At 37.0% G+C, this 8,266-nt stretch overlaps 1 long non-coding RNA gene across 1 annotated transcript; it reads left to right on the top strand.

Annotated features, from left to right (window-relative positions):
- Window positions 1–266: 266 nt before the first annotated feature.
- On the top strand, window positions 267–1,491 carry LOC106796382 (uncharacterized). Its single transcript, XR_001385374.2, has 3 exons — window positions 267–562; window positions 650–875; window positions 1,305–1,491. It is a non-coding gene; the product is annotated as an uncharacterized lncRNA (long non-coding RNA).
- Window positions 1,492–8,266: the final 6,775 nt, after the last annotated feature.

Raw genomic sequence — 8,266 nt, 5'->3', positions numbered from 1 at the left:
GGGGGCGGACCAATTTATTTGGTCCGTGTAAGAAGCGGGGGCGGATTGGCCCGGTCCGCTGCCAATGCGAGCTTATGCTGGCGGACCTTACGCGGGGCGGGTCGGCCCGCTTACCCACCCCTAGTGGCAGACACTGTACAGAAACAACCCACACCACCTAAAGGAAGAAGGGTAACATTGAGACATTAAAAATTAGGGAGGTGTAGGTAGAAGTGATGGCGCAGGAAGCCAATTGCCCCTCATATATATTGTATAATATCTTTTTTATCTTAGCTTTATTTGACCAATGCTTAGGTACCAAACCCCACCCATCTTGCTTCAAATGATTGATAGGAATGTAAATATAGACTAGTTTCTGAATTCTGTGTCTGCATATCACTGGATTTGATTTGATTGTAGGGTTGAACAAGGAGTCTGAGGCTTTTGCAGAAAAGCTTTTTGATACTCTTGCTAGGCAGAGAGGTATTCAGGGGGGTTCCATTAACAAGATCCAGTAGAAGGAATTCTGGGATCATATTTCTGACCAGAGCTTTGATACTAGGCTCAAAACATTCTTTGACATGTAATTCATTGTTTTGGTTAATTTGGATTCTCAGTAAGTATATATCACCCTTGAGATGACTTATATTAATTTGGATTTGGAATGCAGGGTTGATAAAGATGCAGATGGCAGAATCACCGAGGAAGAAATTAAAGAGGTACAATACAAAATAATTAATTCACCACTAACTGTTTGGCCATATTTTATTTGGAAAAAAATAGATAGACAACCTGGAGATGCTCTTGTTGCATGGACCAGAGGAAACTACAAGAGGAAAAAAACAGATACACAACCTTGGGATGAAGTTCTTGTTGCATGGGGAGGACAAGGAAGGGTACTATACATACATATTTAAAATTCTTTTAAAATCTGTTCTTTTTTTTTTTTTGTAATTGAGTTATGAATCGGGCTCATTTAATCCATTAAAGGCATTGCTGGATTGTTTACTAGTACTAGTTCAGATTGGTGGTAAAATGAAATAATTAGACCTTGGAGTTCATATATACATATAAATAATTTTGGCACAACAGTAAAGTTGCTGCCTTATGGCCTTTTTTGTAAGTCATGGGTTTAAATTCATGAAATGGTCTCTTAGGTTGTGGGGGTAACTATAGCTGAAAACAACGGAAATGGATTGGATTTGCAGGAATTCCTACTTCATGTTTGTGATTCAATATTATGAATATGTTTATGTGTCATTGATTGCTTTACATTTTATGCATTTATCACTATACAATTGTTATGGCTAATATAATGTCTACAGTGTTTTGGCGCAGGTTTTAGTTGTTTTCTGGGGGTTTTCCCATGCTATTAAAAAAAAGAACACCTTCTGGACATGAAGAATCTGCACAATAACAACTAGGTAACAAATGCTCCCTTCCTTTTTTATATTTGTTGAAGTCCTTGTGGCGGGCCACGACCTACCAACAATACAAACTTTACAAATAATAATCCACACGTAAATGGTTTTACGTAAACCTCGTATTTGGCCCTTTAAGCTCTATAATTTGTTTTGGAAATTCCTAAATTGGCCTAGAATAAAAATGTTATCGATTTAGGGTATGTTTGGATATACTTCTCAGAGACACTTATAAGAACGAGAAAAACAAAACTAAAATTAACTTACATATAAATCAATTTGTAAAAAAAATCATATTAGTTTCTAAAAAACTTATTTTTAACTTATGTTTAAGTAAATTTTAGATTACGGAGAATTTTTTATTTTTTCATTTTTTTTCTAGAAGTACTTATGAAATTTTTTTTATCTAAACATCCTCATAATCCAAGTTGTAGACGAGGAATACGAAAAAGATGACAAGTCATATTTCATATACACAACTCATTTGCAAGAGCAAAAAGTAGAGAAAAATAAAATAAAATAGCGTATAACTTTTTTATTTTAAATAGAATACACAAGGCATGATCTAATAAAAAAAATTAATCATACTAACAATTAACATTTATCAATAAAAAAAATAAACTAGGCACGACCTACAATTTTTTATAACTTGGATTTTAAAAAAATGATAACTTTGATTGCATTTATCACTTTTTTATATGTGTGGAAAGAAGTTTGGCAAAGGAAACCTTGTAAGCAATATTGTCTTTGCCTTCAGATTTGAACAATAGAGAATGAACTTTGTGATATGTATTAAAGAAGTTGTTCACTGAGGTCGCACACTATTGATGATATTAGGGAGGTTAGTTGTTTTCATATATGTTTTCTTCTCAACACATGTTCATTCCATTTTTTATGCTGCTGTGTCAATACCATTTTTGTTGTCATTAGATTCTTGCGTCAAATTATCTGAGAAGAATTTGGGTGAAAATATAAAACTGTCACATCGTTCATTTAGCTAGACTCATCAATATGGTTTTTATTGTTACGAAGCATTAGAGATCAATTCATTGCATTGTGTATATTGACACTTTGAACCTTGAAAATTATTATGCAGTTTTATCCTTGTATTGATTTACTAGTTTCCTTCCTCACTTCCTTAGAAATTTAGAAGATTGATACTTGTCTTTCTGTTGCATTTCCCATAGGAGGGTTTTTAGAACCTTGAAAACTATTATGTGTTTTATCATTGCATTGTAGTAGTTTTTATGCTATTCTGTTTGTATTGTAAACATCACAGGTGGTGATATCATCTGGTGCTTAGCAAAGCTTTCTACATCGGTTGTAAAAGGACTGTTGTAGAACATGTGACAAACTACATCGGTCGTAAAATGACCGTCGTAGAACACATGACAAACAAGGTTGCGCTTAAGCCAACAACAATGAAGAAAGCAGTGCTTTCTACATCAGTGTTGTTGTAGGCATGACTTCGTTTGTGACGCGTTTCTAAGACGGTCCTTTTACGATCGATGTAGAAACATCCACCCTCTACAACAACATCAGATTTAAAGACACAAAATGCCAATTCCATCGATGTAGAACGCTCTTTTTCTAGCAGTGATATTAAAGATTCTTACATTCATTTAATCTAAGTATAAAATATCATCTATAATTTATAATCTATAAGAATAACAAAGAATATCCACTAACGAGCTCTACACAATACGAGCTCTACACAATTGATAGATGATTGAGATTTAGTCTTATAGTTTCTAACTGTGAGGATATCTTGTTAAAAAAAACAAAGAATGTCCAAATTACTCAATACTCTCTTTCAAACTCATATCGTATTAACTATATTAAAATTTTAAGAGATAAAAATTATTAAAAATAAATAAATTTAATATTTTCCAAAAGCATATAATAAGAAATTTAACTTCAAGAGTATGTATGATTCGTCTCAATCTACTAGACTTGACCCAATGATATTATTTTTTAATAGGTTTGTATTTTAGAAATTAGATCTGGTGTATTTTTCAAACGAGATCAAATTATGCTTTGAGACATCCTAACCGACAACTCAATCCGATTTCCTATATTTATTTAAAAAGTCAAGTTTTTTCTTAACAATTAAGTATTATCCATAAAAAATTTAAGTATTAATAATAAAAATTTTAATATATAATATTTTATATATTTTTTTGGTGGGAAGATGATATTCTATATAACATGATATTATATTTATAATAATATTTTTTATTTTAAAACGCATATTGTCATACCCTAATTTTGTCCGAGGACTATTGTTTGATGACATGCAACCTTTGATTGATCGCTTCGAGGTACTTGGCACCCTTTGTTGCACAATACGTGAAGTTCCGAGACATGCCGGAAATCAAAAGGAAGCATTGTTACGCAATCCGTGAAATTCCGTAACGTGCCGGAAATCAAAAGGAAGTGTTGTTGCGCAATCCGTGAGTTTCCGTAACATTCCGAAAGCTAAAAAAGGAGTAATTGCATGACCCGTAAGGTTCCATAACCTTATGGAAAGAAAACAAGTATCGTTACGAAATTCGTAAAGTTTCATAATATTACGGAAAAAGAATCACCAAAAAAAGCAAAGCGGGGGTGTATTTAGTAAAAAGGGGGTGCAAATAGCAACTAGACCCACTTGGGCCTTCCAGATTCTTCCTCCAGAAGGCGGTTGCTTCTGGAGGAAGCAACCTGGCTCACCTGGGCGAGCTGAGCTCGCCTGGGCGAGCTGGGTGGCAAGCTCCTCCCCTATTTTGCTATAAATAGAGGGATGAGTGAAGATGGAAGGGGTTCAGTCTTCTTGGCACTTCGTATTCTCTTGAAATCAGTGGGGAAAATTGTTTCCATGAAAAAAATCCAAGCCGAGGCGCTTCCGTAATGTTTCCGTGGGTGATTTCGCAAAGATTTTCAATCGTTCTTCGGTCTTCAACCGGTAAGTTCCCGAAATCGAACTTTTCAATTCATTCTATGTACCCGTGGTGGTCCTCATTTGTTTCATGTACTTCTATTCTCGTTTCATTTACTTTTCGTACCCCCTTTTGACGTGCTTCAGTCATTTACTTAAGTCATTTTCTCGCCTAATCAAAAAATAAAATAAATTTCCACCGATCATTTGATTTGTAATATCCGTTAATTTCTGTTAAAATGAAATCCGATCGTTCGGTCACGCCGTAACCACGTTGGAAACCAAAAAGAGGTTAAATAATAATATAATAATAAAAAATATCTTTTAGTAAAATAAAGCAAAAAAATCAATTGGACGTTTCTCTTTGGGATTTCTCTTTCTTGATTGAATTGACTAATAACTAAAGTGGAACTAAGGCTAAAATCAACTTGCAAAGTCAAGCTTGTCCGCAAAAAAAAAAAATACTAAAAAGGATTTTAAGGTTCAATACCTCAGTTTTTCTTACCAAGTAAAATGGATCATTTTTAAGGTCCAACGCCTTAAAATGACCACCTTGCAAGTAAAAAGAATCGCTTGATTCACCCTTAAGAAAGAACTACGTAGGTCTGATTTCCTCTTCGATGGAGGGTATGTAGGAGCAAGAGCCCCGCTTTTGTCGACCTCAAAATAAAAAAGAAATAAAAGTTTAGGTACACAATTTCACACAATTCTAAAATTAAGGCTGTTGTTCTTTGGGACAAACGTGAGAGGTGCTAATACCTTTCTCAAATGTAAATACAACTCCTGAATCTGGAATATTCTTCATGACCGATTTCCTTCGGTTTTTTCGACATTTTCCACAAATAAACGTTGGTGGCGACTCCACGCATTTTCCTCCTTTGGAAAACGCACCTGTGAGCCTCGCCTCACTCGCCCGCAAAAGGGTAGGTTGTGACAGTTGGCGACTCCACTAGGGACTATTTTTGTGAGTTAGGCCTATTTTAGGAAAGTGTGGAATTGTGAATCTTTGTGTGTGCATTTTTTTGAATTTTGTAAATATAATAAATGTTTCCTTTTACACATTTTTACACTGCATTCTAAGCACCCACGAGTTTGAGTAAAAAAGGGGCCCTATATCCGGGTCCATGGGAATCTAAGGAGTGGAGGTGAATCTATGGTCATGCTAGGTCTCCGACTTGCTTGATAATAATGAAACCTCGTCTAGATCTTTCTCTCTTTATAATGTGTTGTCGCTGGTATTCCATACCGCCGCAATATTATTATCTTGAGTGATGATACCTCTAGAAAACAGTCATGTGAGATATGGATAGTTGGGAGTAGTTATTAGAGACCCCTAGATATTATCCTATAGGTCCCTAAAATAGGGGCACGAAGCGAACACGCTATGTGCCTTTTAAACACTGTCATGCATATAACCTAAATGTCATGTATGCCTTTGCTGTATGATTATTTGTGGATATTGCCATGCTGTGTACATCCCCGTGTTATGCTTTTTCGCGTCTGCATCATGTCGTCATGCACGCACTGTATGTTGGTCTCGTCTTTTGTCATGGGAAGCCGGAAGATCCATATCACCTTCTTAAACTGCACACATGGGGCACTGCACCCCCAAATGCGCAAGTAAGAAGAGATAATTTTCTGGGCCCTCGTGTCCGTAAATGCATTCATATCATGCGTCGCATAAGCATCTCTTCATGGCATCATAATGAACGTATCGTTCCTACATTTGTCCGTTATCATATTCCAGCATCATATTTTGCATGAGTCATTGCATCATCATGCATATGCATTCAACATATTTTTTGTTCTACAAACTGCATACCTTTTGTTTTCATGTTCGCTCATGCATGATCCTTGCATTTTCCTCTGCAAAAAAAAAACAAAAAAGGAAGCATGAAAATTTGTGATGCATTCTTAGTTGCATATATTCGGTACCATGAGCCAACCATGTTGGGATCATAAACCCGTTTCACTTAAAAACAAAATGATTGAACATGGTACCTAATGCGTGGTTAACTAAGAAAAGATGTTTATTCGGGCATCTCAATTTCATAATTACATTTTTCATACATAGCATACGTATTCCCGAGTCTTTCATCTCTATGAAATGTGTCGAAGTATTGGCGATCAAAATTGTCATTCTTTGGATTATGGGGTTGAACCAAGCTCATGCTTTTACGAAAAGGTTCATCAAGTCAAGTTGAAGTATGGAAGTAACCATCTTGCAAAAAATTGGGGCAAGAGATGAATCAAGTTACATCGCTGCTTCGTCTACTGCCAAACACATTTAGGACTTTTAATGTCCTTGTTACTTCCAGTTTCACCTCGACAAAGATGTAATGGACCATGTTAAAAATATAAATTGATTCAACCCCATGTCCTACGTAAAAATTCGCAATACTTCAATTGTGCATCATTTCACATACATCCATGTTGTTCATTGGTTGTATTGCTCATTACATTCTTTCCTTGAAAAAAAAAGAGAAAAAGAAAAAAAGAAAAAAATGAACTTAATCATTGTTATTAAAAAATAAAAGAACATGCTTTACGGCGCCTTTACTGAACCAGTGCTAGAGCTAGAGTAATGGCTAAAGTAGAGGAGGTGCAAGAGTAGATGAAGGCCGACATGAAGGCCATGAAAGAGCAAATGGTCACAATGATGGAGGCCATGATGAGCATGAAGAAGATAATGGAAGCCAATGCGGTTGCAGTTGTCGCTACCAGCGCTGTTGCTAAGGTGAACCCGATGCCTCCATCTGGCCTTAACCAAATGAATCATCCAACCTCAGATATGGTAGGGAAAGATTTGGGAAGTACGAATGACCCCATGATGTGCAAATTCAAAACGAGCACGCCTTCTCGCCATATGGCTTGCCTCCCAACTATACGCCACCCAATTTGGCATACACTCCCAATGAGAATGTCAATAACTCCACTCCTATGCCCATTGAGAGCCAACAACCCCGAACTATCATGCACATGTCTCTTAAACCGTGGGGGAGACACATGAAATTCCCCACCACAATCTAGCCGACTTCGAGCCTTGCCTCGGATATGCCACTGAAGGGCAAGCAGTTGGTGGTATACCCTTACAAAACACTTTGGAGGGCCCTCAGTATCACCCACAACTACACCTCTTGCATTCCACGACAAGTGAAAACCCTCATGCTATGACAGAAATGGGAGAAATTGGATCATCTAGAGGAAAGGCTCAGGGCCATTGAAGGAGGTGAAGATTATGCCTTTGCTAACCTAGAAGAGTTGTTCCTAGTACCCAATATCATCACCCCTCCCCAGTTCAAGGTGTTGGACTTTGACAAGTACAAGGGGACTACTTGCCCCAAAGACCATCTAAAGAAGTATTGTCGGAAGATGGGGGCATACGCAAAAGATGAGAAATTGCTGATACATTCCTTCCAAGAAAGTCTTACTGGGGTAGCTGTTACCTGGTACACTAGTTTGGAACCTTCCCAATTCCATTCTTGGAAGGACCTAATGGTTGCCTTCGTTAGGCAGTGTCAGTATAATGGCTTCGGATAGGATGCAACTACAGAACATGTGCAATGCTAGTAGACATATTGCTAGTGTTCTATTATGGAAAATGGTGGGTTACACGCCTTCAAGCATTGCGGATTTGGTCTTCACCGGTAAAAGGATCGAAGTGGGTCTAAAAAAGGGCAAATCTGATCATCATGCTTTGATAAATGCAAAAAAAAAAAAACTGGGGCAAGTAAAGAGGGTGGGAATGAGGGAGAAACCCATGTCGTGACTGCCATTCCTATACAACCAAGTTTCCACCAACCCAACAATGTTGTTACTCAGCCAATAACAAACCTTCTCCTTCCCCACCACCCAATTATCCACAAAGGCCATCCCTAAATCAATCACAAAGCCTGTCTACCACACAACCAATGCTAAACACCACCTTTAGCACAAACCAAAACACCAA

This window comes from Glycine max, chromosome 16 (assembly GCF_000004515.6).
Source record: "Glycine max cultivar Williams 82 chromosome 16, Glycine_max_v4.0, whole genome shotgun sequence".
Lineage (NCBI taxonomy): Eukaryota > Viridiplantae > Streptophyta > Magnoliopsida > Fabales > Fabaceae > Glycine > Glycine max.
This window is presented reverse-complemented; position numbering and strand designations above follow the sequence as displayed.